The sequence below is a fragment of the Gymnodraco acuticeps genome, unplaced genomic scaffold (genome assembly GCF_902827175.1).
Source record: "Gymnodraco acuticeps unplaced genomic scaffold, fGymAcu1.1, whole genome shotgun sequence".
Taxonomy (NCBI): domain Eukaryota; kingdom Metazoa; phylum Chordata; class Actinopteri; order Perciformes; family Bathydraconidae; genus Gymnodraco; species Gymnodraco acuticeps.
This window is the reverse complement of record NW_022991154.1, coordinates 4,998,887-5,016,370: the sequence shown is the minus strand read 5'-3', so window position 1 is coordinate 5,016,370 and position 17,484 is coordinate 4,998,887. Positions and strand designations below refer to the sequence as shown.

The following is a 17,484-nucleotide window of genomic DNA, read 5'->3' as shown; positions in this document are numbered from 1 at the left end:
GCTTCACTTTATTTTTTGTAATTGCCTAATGTTTACTTGTGTCACTGATTGTGTTCATACACAGAAAAAGTGTTGTGGAAAGAGAAAAACTAAATCAGACTCCAGATGTAAAACAGACATAATCATAATGATGCAATAATGTAAAAAAAACGCACACATTCTGTAAGCTGCACATAGGTGCGTGACAATGTCTTACACTTGATTAAATGAGCTGTGCTCTCGGATCAGATAAGCCTTATCAGATCTGTGCTGCAGTCGTTCTGTATAAACATCCAAGATAATCTGTGTGTGTGTTTGTGTGTCTCACATACAAGTGTGTTATGTGGTTGTATGTTTATATAGGACAGATCTCAGAACAGGAGCTCAGGTTTAAACCCAATCAGGGCAGTACATTTGAGCTGGCAGCGTGCCGCGGGCCCACTGGGCCTGTGATTGACAGGCGCTCCAGACTCACCTGAGCCTGTCCCCCAGGTGTGTTCAAACTGGGCTCCTGCACACAGTGTAGACCAGGTGCATACCTCACATCGCTGTACCCTGTGTGTTTGCGTCAGAAGTCAACGAGCATGTGCTAATCGTGCAGGTATTTGCACAACTTTTTCCCCAAAGGGTAAATATCCTTGAGCTTTTCACTCAAGAGCTCTGCTGAAGATTGATCCAGCAGCAAACTGTTCTGGCTGCACATTGGAATTTTAGATATTTCTGGAGTAAAAACAACACGTCACAAATGTCAAAGGCAACAGCTGAGTGATAAGTTGGGCTTTTAAAAAATTGTCTTTAAAACATATTGCCAGAGGGGTCAAATAATTTACCTTGCTAACAATGCTTTTCAACTTGTTCCAAAGATGTTCAGATCAACTTTCTTGATGTTTGTGCAGGAACCTGGCTTATCCTGTCCTGTTTCAAGAGACAATTTGAAGAACCTTTTCAGGTGAGGAAAATTGCAATGAAAACTGGATGTATCTCCCATGATAATGTTTGCTATTTATAATCAAACATCAACAGACTTGGTTTATGTATGAGACATCTGAATGGGTTCACATCAGCATGTGGATGGCTGTCAGCGATGAAACCTTCAGAGCAGCACTGCCTTGCACTCTCATTTCAACCCCACAAGTTCAAATAATCTGAACTTTGTATCATGGTTTACCTCTGACCTCACAAAGTGTGTCAGTTCTGTTTACAGATGAAGCTAACTCATGGAAAAAAATCTTCTCTGAGTTCTGGAGATGTTAAATATGGTTGATTTGCTTTTATTCAGCACAAATTACAAAGTCTAATAATATTGTATGACGACTCCTTTCTTCAACATTTTGAAGGGGCCCTATTCTGTTCTTTGGGGTCTTTCCTTTTCCTGTATTATGTTATATAGGTTTTTGTGCATGTACATGGTTCATGCCAGAGGAAGTTTCTCTACACTCCCCCCTTCTGCCTTAAATACCTCGATTTGGACTCCTTTGTTTACTTTTGTGACATAATGACATCACTATGTTACACTCACGCTTCTATTGGCTACTGCTCGAACACATTGTACGTGATAGGCTAAGCAGTGGGACAGCGATAAGCGGTTGACCAATCACAACAGAGCCGGAGAGCTAACCAATCAGAACAGACTTTGCTCTCCTAAAAAGATGTGCTGCATCACAGGCAGTCTGAGAAAAATAAAGACCTTTTTGAACATTAAAGCACGTAAACATGTACTCACAGTAGACACACAAAATACAAATATGAACCTGAAAATGAGCATATGTTCTCTTTAAAGGGTAAGGGCCCTGCTTGGCAAAGAACATTAGAAGCAATTATTACATTCTCTGAAATACAAATGAAGGCGCTTCAACCATGGTCAGATTAGGAGGCACTGAGCCCAACTATATATGTACAAAACACGCAGCCTTTGTTGTTATTCTACTTCTTTTTGTCGTAGTTTTAAGTCATTTCTTCTTCTTTTTATTTTGCATCTGTTCCTGCATATGTGTCTTTTTGAGTGAGTTTTCAAGTGAAGGCCTTGACAATTGTGGCCTGTGCCCATTAGGTCCAAACACTCAAACACATCACATTAGATTCAGATTCAGATTCAATTAGTTATTGACTTGTCATTACATACAGGTACTAGTAACGAAACGGAGTTTGGCATCTCACCAGAAGTACAAAATAGCAGTGCAAGTGTCTACATGATATAAATAAATGAATGAATAATTATAAATATGCTATAAACAGATGAAGTATGTACAGTATAAACAGTATTGACAGTATAGTGATAGTATAGACAGTATAAAGATATTAACAGATGTATACAGTGTGGTTATATTACTTATGTACGTATATATGTAATTACAAATAAACAGATTTTAAGATTACATATTACACCTAGATGTATAGAGGTGGGTACTGGGTGTGGGCATGGGGTTATCGGGGGACAGGGTAACAGCCCTAGGGAAGAAGCTGTTCCTGAACCTGCTGGTCTTGGACCAGAGGCTCCTGAAGCGCCTCCCCGAGAGTAAGAGAGCAAACAGATTGTTCGCAGGATGAGAGGTGTCTTTAATGATGTTACGTGCCCTCTGCAGACACCGTATTCCCTGGATGTCCTCGATGGCAGGGAGTGGGACACCGATGATGCATGAGGCGATTTCGTCACCCTCCGCAATGCCTTCCTGTTGAGCATTGAGCAATTCCCATACCAGGCTGTGATACAGCTGGTCAGGATGCTCTCTATGGTGCAGCGGTAAAAGTTCACCAGAATCTGAGGAGAGAGGTGATTTTTCTTTAGTCTCCTCAAGAAGAAGAGAGGCTGGTGAGCCTTCTTTACCAAGCTGGTGGTATTGTTTGACCATGAGAGGTCATCGGATATGTGGACCCCCAGGAACTTGAAACTACAGTAGACACATGTTCCACCGCCGTTCCATTTATGTGGATGGGAGTGTGTGTGTTGCCTTTCGACTTCCTGAAATCCACAATGAGTTATTTTGTTTTTGTTGTTTTGAGGGCCAGGTTATTGTCGGCACACCACTCAGTCAGATGCTGAACCTCCTCCCTGTAGGCCGTCCCATCGTTGTTGTTGATGAGGCCGATCACCGTTGTGTCGTCTGCATACTTGATGATGGTGTTTGAACCATGTACAGGTGCAGTCGTGGTTGAAGATGGAGTAGAGGAGGGGGCTCAGCACACAGCCTTGTGGGACGCCGGTATTTAGGCTGAGGGTCATGGAGGTGTGATTGTCTAACCTGACATGCTGGGATCTGTTTGTTAGAAAGTCTAGAATCCAATTACAGAGGTGGGCGTTGGTGCCCAGGTCACTGAGTTGTATAATTAGCTTGGAGGGGATGACGGTGTTGCTGATGAACAGCAATCTTGCGTAGGAGTTGATTTTTTGCAGATGTGAGAGGACGGTGTGAAGTGTTGTGGAAACAGCATCTTCCGTGCTCCTATTAGTCCGGTAGGCAATTTGATGGGGGTCCAGTGTCGGTTGTAGGCGGGATTTAAGCTGTGCTAGGACAAACTTCTCGAAGCACTTCATGAGAATAGGTGCAAGTGCAACGGGACGGAAGTCATTCAGGCCTGCTGCAGCGGAGTGTTTGGGCACTGGCACTATTGCGGTGGTTTTAAAGCACGTGGGGACAACAGTTTGGGCCAGGGACAGTGAGATGAGATGGCCACAGCCACACAGGGTAAACCAACTACACTGCACCCTCACCTTCAGTAGATTTGCTTCAGTGCAGCTGCAATAAAACATGCCAATTAACACCACACATTTACTTTAAATGGTAAACTCTTTATTTTATTGTATTATGACATTACTTCAAACATTTTAGCACAGCTAACACAAGTATTTGTTTGTATTTATTACTTTCTTTGTCTCTTGAGTTACCATGTCCATTGGGGGAGGTTACTTCCTGGTTCAGCAAAGGGCATGGCCGAGCACTGACGACTCATAAATACAGCAAGGAGCCAATTGGGACAGATTGGGACAAACCACCTGCTTCCATGTCAAAGGGGGGATTTGGGTTTTGTCAGTGTCCTTTGTGTATTCTATTACTATGAATTATCCCTTGGTTTCAACTTGGTTTGGCCAAGCCACTATATAGGTTCCTTGGTTTTTCATTGTAGCAGCTCAGTTTGTTGAGTTAACACCTGTTAAGTTGATGCCATGTTTCTTTGAGGTATTTACTGTTGACCTCTTTTATAGGCCTAGTTGTTAGAAATTATTGATTTATGATGGTTTCTTTGGACTTTTGAGTAAATAAAAAACCCAGTTTATTCAAACCACTCCTGTGTCCTGTTGCCTGACTGCTTGGTCCCTGACAGACAGGTTGAAAATGTCCTTCATGACCTCAGTCAGTTGCCCAGCACAGGCCCTAAGAACGCGGCCTGGGATGCCATCGGGTCCAGCAGCCTTGCATGCATTAGTCCTGCTCAGTGTGGTGAATACATCAGAAGGTGGGAGTGTGAGGGGCTGGTGGTATGCAGGGGGGACAGCCTTGGTGGCTGTCTCCTGGTTGTCCATGTCGAAGCGAGCATAGAAGTTATTCAGCTCGTTGAGGAAGGAGACGTCGTTTGACGGGAGAGAGGGGGTGGTTAGTTTGTAGTCAATGATGGCCTGAATGCCCTGCCACATTCTTCGGGGGTCGGAGTTATTGAAGTGCTCCTCAATCCCCAGTTTGTAGCAGTGCTTGGCCTTCCTAATGCCCTTCTTCAGGTTAGCCTTGGATAAACTGTAGTCCCGTTTGTCACCTGATCTGAAAGCGATGTTTCACGCTTTCAGATCAGGTGACAAACAGGCCTACAGTTACCAGCTATTACTGCAGCCAGCCTCACCCTGACGTATGCAGGCCCCTATGCAGGGCCAGACATTCCTGCGTCCTGCCAGAAGAAAGGCCGCGTCTGACGCTGCCGCTCTGAGCAGAGAAGAAGAGTGATGCACGACACAAAGGCTCACCTGCTCTGCTGGTTGATGTTATTGTTTTCTTTTAGGGCAGAGCATGTTTTATTGCCAGCTTTGCCACCCCATGTAAAATGTTCTAGAACCGCCACTATGGGTGTAAACATTTTTTAATATGGGTGTAATGTAGAAAATAGCAATCAATAATTTCTTTATATTTATAAAATATTTATGTGTGTCTGTGGGTATGGTGTTTGTGTACTCAAAGGAAAAACTATCTTATTCTGAATAAGGAAACTGGGTAACACCTGCCAAAATACTGGTTACTTAAATACCAAATTAGTGTGTGTTTGTGTGTCTATTTTGCTGTCTGCCAACATGATAGGCAGATAAGATAAGAAACATCTAAGCGGAGTCACGGCAGTAGAAGGTAGGCGAGTTGCACGCCATGAGCTCCTCTAACCTCAAACATGTTCTTTACTAAAAGTTCTACATGCAACAGAAATGTTTTGTATGCATGCTTCCCCCCTTTACATATATGTGTGTGTGGTAGTGTGTGTGTATGTGGAGTCATGTGGTGTCTAGCATGAGAAACGCAGCAGGGGTTTTGCTCTGTCGCTCTGCAGAGTGACGGAGGGGGATCGAGGGGGGGCCAAGCTGTGATAACAAACTCCATTCACTTCAGAAATAACAACACAGCACTTAGAGTGAACCGCGGGCTCTTTTCCTCTGGGAGCCACTGATCTGCCCGAGCAAAGGACTCAACTCATTTACTGTCATTAGCTGTTACATCACAGGATGGAGCTCCAACTGCAGCGCTTATCTTCTCATTTTGCACACACGGACACTGAAAATGTCAGAGGATTGTTAACTTAAACCTGAAAAAAAGTATTTTTACATCAAAAGAACGCAACTACATCAATGTTCTTGTGTGTCCATTTGTTGGTCCGTTTAAATTGAATGATATCAGTTCTATACTCAAAGTGATCAAAATGTACCTTAAGAGAGAACATATTGAATTGCAAAATATTACGTTTTTTATCAGGCTAGTGTACTCCACTGCAAGGCAAGGCAAGTGTACTTCTATAGCACATTTCAACACAAGGCAATTCAAAGTGCTTTACAAAAATGAAAGACATTAATAGCATTAAGAAACATATTATAAAATGACATTTAAAAACAAAGATACATGAATAAAAGTTACAGTGCAGTGTGAGATACACACATCTGAAATGTTTAGGTCTGACTCTCAATCATTGCTAACTTTTTAGCAGACATAGTTTTCTATCACCTGCCTTTCTTTCCTCTTTCTTGTTTAACTTGTCCTTTAGTTATTTCAACTGTTTCATACTAAACAAACCCCCCTTTGGAAAATTATAATCTGACCCCATGGTACCTTTTAGTTTTCGCCGAAACTATTCCTCTTTTTTATTTTTAAACGCACATAGTTAAGTTTACCTTGTCTTTCTAGGACTTTTTTGGTATCCTCAGTGAACCAGGGTCTTGAAACCAAAATGGATTCCTGTACCCCATGGTACCTTTTTAGTTTTCGCCAAAACCATTCATTTTTTCTTTAAATGCACATTAGTTAAGTTTAAGTTGTCTTTTCTAGGACTTTTTTGTTGTCCTCCGTGAACCAGGGCCTTGAAACCAAAACGGCACACGTAGGGGACTTTAACCTTAATAATTACTTAACACAAGGCAATTCAAAGTGCTTTACAAAAATGAAAGACATTAAGAAAATGGCATTAAAGAGCAAAGATAATACAAGTTACAGTGCAGTTTAAGATATGAATATATCAATTAAAAGCAGCGACAAAAAGAAAAGTCTTTAGTCTGGATTTAAAAGTAGTCAGAGTTGCAGCGGACCTGCAGGTTTCTGGGAGTTTGTTCCAGATATTTGGAGCATAATAACTGAACGCTGCTTCTCCATGTTTAGTTCTGACTCTGGGGACAGAAAGCTGACCAGTCCCTGAAGACCTGAGAGTTCTGGATGGTTCATACTTTAGCAGGAGGTCAGAAATGTATTTTGGGCCTAAACTGCAGTCATTGATGCTGCTAATTATCAGCTTTGATTTGGATCAGACCAGTTGCTTTTCATTAAAAAAATGTAACAACAGTTTGAACATGACAAATATAATATTTAATCTATACTGATCTCTTTTAATTCAAATTTAGTCAAAAAGCATCACAAGTGGTTTAAATGACTTGACTTGTATTTCACCCGGTAGTAACTATACTTCGCACAATGACCTTAACACCAGTGGTTCCCAAAGTGTGTGAATTCTGAGGAACCTTAAAGGGGTCATATTATACATTTTCAGGTTTCATCCACTACTGTGACATGTTTCCATGCTTTAATGTTCAAAAAGGTCTTGCTTTGCCCTCATACCGCCTGTGCTGCAGGTTAACTGGCTGGCTCTGTTGTGATTGGTCAACACTTGTAAAAGTCAGCCGAATTAGTGTTGATACTGCAAGGAGACGTATTGTGTGAAAAGAAATGTAAAATGTTGTTTAATTGCTGAAATATTTATGATCCACGTCACGTATTCAGTTTTGGCAGCAATTCTTCATTTTGTCCAGAAGTCTTCTCATCAGGGCTCTATAAATAGAGAACTACGGCAGATGTGTAATATTTAATGCAGCCGAACCGTGTATTACAATGCCGTTATGTGATGACCTTCAAAGAGAAAAGCAAGCACACTCGGAATAAAGTATTATTTTATTTAAAAAAAATGTTTTCGGATTTCACATTGCATAAACACAATTTCCCAACGTGCATTGGATGCTAAACCATCCAATCACCGAGCTGAGGATCTTGCCTACGTCTGTTTCTGGTATTTGTTTATGACGATGTGATGTGAGATGTGGGACTGGGTTGGAGAATTGCACAGGGGAAAATAACGTACCTATGCCACAATTTTAGATGCGGATTTTGTTAAACTAATACGTTTGCGCTGTGGACCAACACTATACATTGACGGGGAAGGGGGTAGCAATAAAGATAACACCATTAAACAGTTACACAACATAACAGAAATAATATTGATAGCAGCGTCCCTAGCAACCACCTTGGTAACAATGAAAACGTTGTATGGACACAATTTCCTGAAGTAATCTTCATAATAACTAGCAAACTAAAGATCATGTACATCCACTGCACACATAATCTGAAATAACAACTCATATTTCTCGCATCAAATGACATCAAAACGCATTTTAATGGCCAAACTAGCCTTAAAATAGGCATTTTACACCGAGAATAAAACATGGTCGGCCATGTTTTTTTTTTTCTGCAGGGAGAAATGTGAAGATCACGTGCCATTGGAAATGAATGGTGAAAAAAAATGTAGGGATCTTACAATTTCAGAGGCGTTTTTGTAGAAATACTACGTCCTAAGTTGTGGACCAACGTAGTTATTACACGTTTAGATGTGAGACTGGGTTGGAGGCCTCCATCTTCCTGCAGCTCAAACCCTGCTCTGGTTATGTCAACACCAAACACTGGAAGACATGCTAATGCAGTCACTACACCATGAACAGAGTGTACAGTGGTGTTAGTGCCAACATGTGGAATTGTGTACTTCATATGGAGAAATAGCAGGTACACCTAGTGCTGGCTTAAAGGAAGGGATTCCAAACTCACATCTCTGATTCAACCTTTTTATAAATATCTTTGTAATTCAATATTTGTGAATTTTGTTGCCTTCTTTATTAACCCGGTGTTTCTATATATATACTGTATTGAACTGATCACTATTTAAAGGTTTTACAAACTGGTTCACTGTGCATGACGGACGTTAAAGACCTTGTCTGGTGAGCTATAAATACAGGAAGCAATAAGACATGCAGCGTCTCGACATTTTTGTAGGATAGCTGGTTAGCTATAACAGATGTTTGTCTATTCGTCAATTCCGTCGACACCTACAAAGCGGCTGTAAAGCAGGGTTTAAATGTTAAGTTGTGGGGTTTTTTTAAGAGTCACTCTCCAAATTGTGTCCACTTCTTCTCACTTAAACATCATTTATTATTTTGACTTCCCTCCCTACTTGTTTTTCTCTTTCCCTTTCTGCATTTTAACCAGTGGAAATAATGACGTTTGTTTTACAGAGCAAACACGCACATCAGTCAGGGGTTATCATGGGTCATCTTCAGGTCAGAGGTCAGCAGCCTGTCCGAGTGCAGTCAGAAGAGCAATGTATCTGTCAGGGTAATTGTGACAGAAGATTAGCCTCTCAGAGACCTTTAAACCTGACTGTGATTGCGTTTAAAGTTTCAATGCTGTCAACACGAAAAATGTCTGATAAATGACATTGACAAGTTATTTGTACCTGTTCAATAAGAGTGTGTTTCTTATTTAAACATAATTCAATATGTTGGCCAGTTTAACAGTTATGTACACAAGCAATCACTGATATAAGCAACTTTTTACCCCATAAGTAAACATCTACCAGTTACTTTTATTGGAAGTAACAGCTGGTAAAAAAGATTGTGGTTATTTTTTAAAATATTTGGATACGGATTTTGTATCCCCTGTTCTGAACACCCCAAAAAAGCCCTGACCTATTACACCCAATTGGATACATTTAGATTTTTCAAGCAAAATGTTGTGTTATTTTTGCTTATTAAAAGAATAAATGAATGATAACAACATTTAAAGTAACGTGTATGTTTTGAGGAATTTGAATGTGACTTGAATTGATTTGTTTGCTATTATCGCACGGAAATGTGATCGAATTGGCCTATTCATGGTTCACAGTGGACCCACATTTTCTGGAAGCCACCCACTGTGAGCTCCGAGCACTATATTTTATACAGTCTTATGTTTGAGGTACATAACGTTAGTTTTGTTTTAACACTATAACTAAATGTGTTAAATCAAAACCTCTCTTCTGTGTACATACATGTCTCTGTGTATTTCTAATTATTATTATTTTTTGTTGCAGAAGGTTACATGCCAAATTCATCAGGTCCTGAGAGAGTTTTGCCTCACATTCCTTTAAAAGAGCCTCTGAACGGAAGGAGGGAGTTAATAGCTCAGGTGAGTAGGAGTGTGGTATGTGTGTATCATGTGTCTTTTAATATGCAAACTATCAAACAATCATTCAGTTGTCGCTTAATCCACAGCCTAAATGACTACCTTCTCCTGTATTTCTTTTAAATAATGATTTTTATACCATTTTCATACTTAACAGCTGCATATTTGAAGGGTCGGTAATACCGTAATTTGGGTCACAAAATGTCTTTTAAATCATCACTTTTCCTTAAAAAAAAATGTTAATAGCAAAGCTTTGTGCTAAGCATCTGAAACACTTAAATATTATGGTAGTGGATTAAGGAATGACAACATAAATTATTGCTCTGAGACTCACATCCTCATCATTATACTACACACTTGAACCACACCACACCTCAATCACCACATTAAATAAAGGGTACACCCCTTCCTTCATTACCACTGATATAGTGCTGCAGGAAGGAGCCTTAAAACCCTGAATACTATCTAGCATGTTTGCGCTTCTTGTTCTCTTGTCTTGAAGTTAATGGGTGTTTTGAATGACTTTAAATGCAATGTATAAACTCTGGGATTAACACAAGCTTTTAAGGTGTTATTTTGCATACATGAAATACATCCCTGCAGCGCTCTTTTGGAAATAACTAATTCCGCATAATCGCCCAAAATGAATGTCAGCATGATGTAAACAGTGATATTGTTGAGGTCATCTGTTGACATTGTTGAACCTTTGTGCTTTTTACTCATGGCAATTGCATACAACAACAACAAAAGTCAAGATAATACTGCTGAATTTAACGTTTCCCTAAAATTTACTTTTGCGTAAGAGCTTAATCTTGCAATAATCCAGAATCCCATTGGCTGTTTTCCAAGGGGAACTAGTTCAACGTTGCCTTCTGGGTTAGTGTACAAAAACACATCATCCTCTCAGTCAGAGGTGGAAGACGTACTCTGATATTGTACTTAAGTAAAAGTAGAAGGACCAAAGTTTAGGAATACAATGTTACAAGTAAAAGTACTGCATAGAAAAATGTTACTCAAGTAAAAGCAGAAAAGTATTAGCATCAAAATATATTAATAATAAATGATATGTTCTGATTGTAATTATTGATCATTAATGTGTTTCTCAAAGCTGGTAAAGGTGCAGCTAGTTTGAATGACTGTATGCTGCAGGGTAGCTTGTGAATTTACTCCAGGTGGAACTAAAGTCTGATTTAAGAGTTGATATTTCATGGATTAATCCATTAATCCAAATCTGCAAAGTAAAGGTACAAAATATATCTAGTGGAGTAAAAGTACACAATTTACCTCTGAATTGTAGTGGGGTACATGTACAAAGTAGCACAAAATGGAAATTCCCAATTATACGTATCTCAAAATTGTACTTAAGCACCGTACTTGAGAGTAAATATACTTAGTTACTTCCCACCTCTGCTCTTAGTACATCATTTGAAAATAATAGATTCTGCAGAATCACCTGACATGAACGTGAGCTTGGTGTAAACGCTGATATTTTGAGGTCATCTGTTAACATTGTTGAAGCTCATTGGTTCCTCATAACCTACCAGGCTGTAGTCAATCACCTGGCAGGGTCATTCATGGGACAAGGGTAAAGGCCAAAGGTCAGCGATGTTCGTTAGCCTGACCGGCCGCCGGCACACTCCGTTACCCAGGGAACCACAGTGACCTAAATGAACCTTGACTGCTCACTGGAAGATGATAAACTTGTAGGCAACATCTAAACAAGCCCTCTGATACATGCACTTTAAAGTCCACACACACAAAGACTTGGCAGGTCTGTGTCAGCTCTTCGGAGGTTGTTCACCATAACCTCCTTGTGTCTCAGTAAACAGTGTTTTGAACTGAGAGTATGAAAGAAGAAGTTTATGCTCTTGCCGCTTGTTCTTTTAAGCCCAACACTTTCAATACATATTTATCCAACAGCAAAAGAAACACACCGAAACAGCCGTATGCACACACACACAATGTGGATACACACTCTAGGAGAGGCTTGAAATGTGCACAGATTACCTCTCATCTCTGTCAATGGAAGGTTTTCCCCTCTGATTTCGGGACCTTTTTTTGGAGCTTTTAAGTAAACTAATCTTTGAGCAAATACCACAGGCTGTTTCTGAAGTCTGCACACAATGGCAGGTCTTAATATATGTGAATAAGAGCAAACAGACTCAACAAGAGACCTCGCTGGAAGTTTGGGATCAAAGCTTCGGGGCACAAAGGCAGAGATTTAGCATGTTAGAGCGATCGTCACTCTTTCACAGCCAAGTATTGTCTCTGTGTTTCTCTCCCCAAGTTCTTTGAATTCCTACTCAGTGTAAAACGCTTATTGTTATTTGTGGGTTTTACCGCCACAAACCGTGTTCTTAAACATCTCTACTCTGCCTTTCAGACTCCCCTCTATTGAAGAAGAGATTATAAAAAAGAAGAAGGGGGGGAAAAAGAGCCGGGAACATCAAACAGACTAACATTGTGGGTTCATGTTTTGCTGTTCAGTTATTGTTGCTTGTTGACCAGGATGTCGTGAATCCCAGCGGCTTGCAAGCACCTCTTTTCTGTGGTTGTGTTTAAAGTGGTTGTTGGTTGCAGTTGCCATGTATAATAGGCGTGTTTCCAGGTGTATTTGTACACCATGCTGAGTTTCTGTGTGCATAAGCAAGTTCTCTCCCCATCCCAGCTTCGTTTTTTGTCGTAAAAAACGTTTGATGATTTTGGCCTGGGTGATCCCTCATCATAGATGCAGAGTTAAGAGATTGCACAACACAGAGTTTCAATTATTTTCGTTTCCAAGGCAGCAGCCCTGAAGTTATCACCTCCCACACTTACACTTAAACAAACAGGTTTCATTGTTGCAAGGGCCGATCTGTGCGAGCCCTGCGGTTAATTTGATTAAGTTCAATTCATTAGACCCTATTACACATTGCTTCCATCTGATTGTTTCTGATAAACGCCCGCGCTGCAGATTGTCCGTTCATTTATCTTCAGAAATCTCTCCATCAATCTCCCTGTCACAGCGTGTGGGAGGATTAAACCATGGTGGTGTTTGCACAGCGCACCTGTAAAAAGCATGTTACACATTACTGGTGTGAGTTTGTGTGGAGTTTATTTGAGTCATGGACTTTTAGGTTTGATCCTAATTGCACATGATCAACATGAGTGTTGTTTCAGTAAATCGTAACTCATTCTTATGTAGACATCTTATTTTACACGGAAAGTTCAAATGGGTTCATTTTTTCTTCGGACAAGACATTGTTTAAAACAATAAAAAAACAACACAATATCGGAAAATAATTATAGGGTTGTTTATGTGCATCCATTATAGACCATTATTTCCAACATTTTTCAAAAAAGAAGCACATGAGTGCCTAATCATGACCGAAAAATAAGTGGCAGACAGCTTGTAGGCCGTACACCTACAGAATCTGACATGATGGGTTTTTGCATTTAGGAATGCATTGTTGTCTTTGTTCTTTGAAATGTCAGCACTGTTAATAGCGTGAGAAAATGGTCAACGGCAATTTGCATGTCAAAGATGAACTCAGTCAAAAATGTTGCTCTAAATAGTGTGGGACAAAGACCTCGGGAGGGCTGTGTTACATGTTGAGGGTCAAGCAGGTTCCATCTCAATTTACTTTGTGCTAAGTTTTATAGAATGTGCAAAATATTGGCCAAAATGGTCTGAACATATTTGGTAGGCCTGTTGGTCTACTCTACTGTCACTGACTCAGGGACTTTTTTACTTACATTTTAAGAACTTGTATAAATGTTTGTGTAAAGTTTACACTAAATTGAATAGTTTAAAAGTGAAACTTCTTACCTTTCCAACTATATATTGGTTTTCCTTTTACTTTAGCTTAGCTTTTAAAATAGTCGTAACAATGAAACTACTAGTACATGGTGAATAAGTCGGCCAGATGTTTCTGACTCACAGTGGCAGAGCACAGTGACATTATACGTTTGTATAGCCTTTCAATTACTTTACAATATTTCAAAGCACCGTTACAGACTTTTTCTTACTGTTGAAAAATCCCAAAACCAACATGAATAGATTCTACTGACAAGTATTGTTTGGGCGAAATATCAAAAACTCATCAGTTATGTGCACTTACTACCATGAAAACACACAAACTGTAGTTTGTTTTTAATGAATACCAGGTTCACTGTCCTGCTGCAGCAAATATTCACGATAACAAATGTTTGTTTATCAGCAGCTGAAAATAGTGCCCTACTAATTCACTATCTTCTGCTGTTTTAATAACGTTTGTTAAAAAGTGGTAAGGACGTGTTTTTTGAAGATGTATTTTTTATAGAGAATGAATAGGCATTGGACTAAGAACCACCTATTTTAAAGTCTAAAAGTAGCCAGCTAACTATAAAGACACACTAGGAAGAAAATTAAAACTGGGGCTTTCCATAGACAGGGCATGGCAGCTCTGGTGTGTTTTTAAGATGAACAGACACATACTTGGTTTACAAGATTAATGAACATAAAATATGGCCTGCCTTATCCTACAACATGTAGCTAGTACCTGCTACCGTACATACTGGAATTCTAACTTTTTGGAGCTGAAACCCAGTCATCTAGGATTCTTTTGTGAGAAAAAAGTGAAATTGTTTACTGGAAATGGTTCCTCTCCTCTCTTTTGATAAATTATCTTTATTTGTTAATCTTCTTTTTAATTGTTTTGTTGTTACAGTCCTTCAAACACTAATCAATGTTGTGCTTCACTTATCAACAGATTCTCCGGAGCCCTTTCTTCTTCTTCAGATGGGATTAGTGAACTATTTTAACAAATAAGATTGACAAACTTGCCACTCCTGCACATCTCCATACTGGGCTTTTAAGATGTGTTTTGCCACCACCTGCATCTCTTACATTTCACCACTTTCATCAGAGCTCGTCCAAGCCGATGGTTCTTCCTGGCACATGATGATTTGTTGTTCTTGAAAAGGTCAGGCTAAAAGATGCAGAGCAAAGTAAGATGAGGCTGTGATTGTTGCCGCATGCCAGAGGAGGTTATGAACTGCGTACAGATTCACCTGTCTGTTGTCATGTGAGTGTTCCCGTGTGTTATATTACTGCTTCTCAAAAAACACACTGCCAGTGCAACAGAAACTGATAGAACTTTTGAACTTTCCCTAAAATCTGTTTGACATATTCAAATACATTTAGCTACATTTTGACCCGAAGGAACCTGGGTCAAATTGTACTTACTATGCCGCAGTTCAGGCATCTTTTTTTCTGCTTTCTCATTTATTAAGCATTCAATATAGATACATAAAACAGAACTATAATACATCTGAGGGAAAAATAGAAAAACAGTTGAGGTAATGTGGACATATATACCTGCATTCCTATCGCTGTCAGATTGGCAGTTAGATGGAGTGGCAGTTGTAGTATATAATTATACAGGCGTGTAGTTACTAAATATAACTCGTGTGACGGCTTTCTGCAGGCGTTGTGTGAACATATGTGTTTTTATTATTGTACATGTCTGTATGTACGTTTATGATTGATTTCAAAACGAATTTCTTTGGTTTTGTCTTCAGAGCCAAGCATTACATGATTGTATTAAGAGTTTTGAGCATTTTGTCTTATACAAACGTTTCATTTCCATTTTACTGTAATCGCAGACATTGTACTAGAACAGCAACATAGTCCTTTGGGACAGACAATGCATGTGGTCGAACAGGTTTAACTGTATTATCAGTTATATGTAAATGTAAACAAAACGGAATGTACGAAACAGTTATCTGTAATTTATAAACATCTGATGTCAACGAGTTCAACTTTACCTACAGTAGCAGTAACAAAGAAGTACAGTGTGATTCAATTAGAGCATTATAATTCTACACAGTCAAAAACTGATCCAGGTATACTTAACCTACCAAAATCCAAAATGCTTTGCATTTTCAACAAAGAGACCAGAAGGACAGAGATTGTTGACCTAATAGACTTGTCTCCTTGGTCAGGGTGTATACAGTAAAAAATGTTTGGATAAATTCCCTGTCATTTTCTCTTTAAAACACTTTTTCTCCGATTGTCTGGTCACTCAGTTGAGTCATATCATATCTTGACTAAAATAACAATGCACAGTATTTCTGTTATATAACTCAAATAAAAATGTTTGTAATTCAAGCTGCACTTGGTATGGCTGTGGATAGTCATTAATTGCCACAATTACAATTATCAGGCGCCGATAGCATCATGAATTGTGTGTCATTCCCAACTAAACACACATATATTTGTACATTGTAGCTGAGGCCAATCTCCTCTTTATTTTTATATATGTGCCTCAGCAACAACAAGACATAGGGTATAGGGTTTTTTTTCAGACCGTAAACTACACAGCATTTCATCAAACATCCGTTTTTAAAATGTAACCGGGACAGACATTTGTTTTTAGGTAAGAGTGTAACGGTCTGTTAGTGCTGCTTGTGTTTTTCAAAAGCATACCTTCAGACTTTAAAAGACAATGGGCATGATTTCAAGCAGTTGCCGGATACCTCTTGTGAAGACGCTTATTTTCAATGTAACTGTGTGTGGCTGGCTATTGGCACAGATCTGTGTGAATTGCAAAATGTTTGCATTAAGGCTCAATTTCATAGAAAGGGGACAATTGTGCACCTACTTTGTCCATATGACCTAATTTACATAAGTGCAAATAACACAGGAGCACAGAGACGCTATTACTTTGTGTTAATTGTGCAGGTTTAGGGTCCACAAAAGCTGTGCAATCATTATGTCAATTAACTTCTGAAATAAACGTTTATTGAATCAGCTACATGCACGACATTTAAATGAATTTACGGCCCTGTGCAACCATGGTGTTTGTTTGTATCTGTTTATGTTTTACCTCTCATGAATAGCTACTGCTTAATTTGCCTGAACGTTAATTTGCCTGCCTGTGGCTGCAGGTTGCCACCTCTAAACGGCATGTTGCCCTCTGTTTGCACCTGAGCTGCCAGGTTACATCAGACAGACAGGCAGACAAACACACACACGCACTCACACACACTCACATTAGAAAGAGAGCACCTCGGCTGGCATTTCGATGATGGGTCAAAGCATGCCTGTGTTTTATATCTTGCCCGTTTATTTTCCACAGAAGAATCAGAGTTCACCCTGATCCAGAGGGAGAACTCTCCCAGGGGTTCACAAAGGGTTCGCTAGCCTACCACTGTTTGTGTAAGCATGCGTGTGTGTATGCGTGAGTGTGTGTTTGCGCGTATAAACAGGTGAGCCACAGGGTGATTATGCTGTCAACTGCTGCTGAGTCATGTGCATCTCCACCAACTTAATTAGAAGTGGCAGAGCATACCTGGCTTTTCACACACACACATACGGAGCCTCGTACAACACTCAACACCTTGATAGAATTTGTCATCCGAGGTGCATGTACACATACACCTGCAGCGCTTGGGTGTTACTGTTTCCAAGGAAAGCCCCATGGTTTGTCATCCAAACAGATTTCTGGTTAAATCATGAGAAAATGCTGTAGTGCTGCAGGGATGGCGTGTCTTTGTAGTCCCGGCAGTGAACAAAAGGATTTTTCCATTGGATTTGTTATAGCTTTAAATA

At 39.7% G+C, this 17,484-nt stretch overlaps 1 long non-coding RNA gene across 1 annotated transcript; it reads left to right on the top strand.

The window, feature by feature from the left end:
• Positions 1-317: 317 nt before the first annotated feature.
• On the top strand, positions 318-16,052 carry LOC117560457. Its single transcript, XR_004571162.1, has 3 exons — positions 318-928; positions 9,820-9,914; positions 14,642-16,052. It is a non-coding gene; the product is annotated as an uncharacterized LOC117560457 (long non-coding RNA).
• Positions 16,053-17,484: the final 1,432 nt, after the last annotated feature.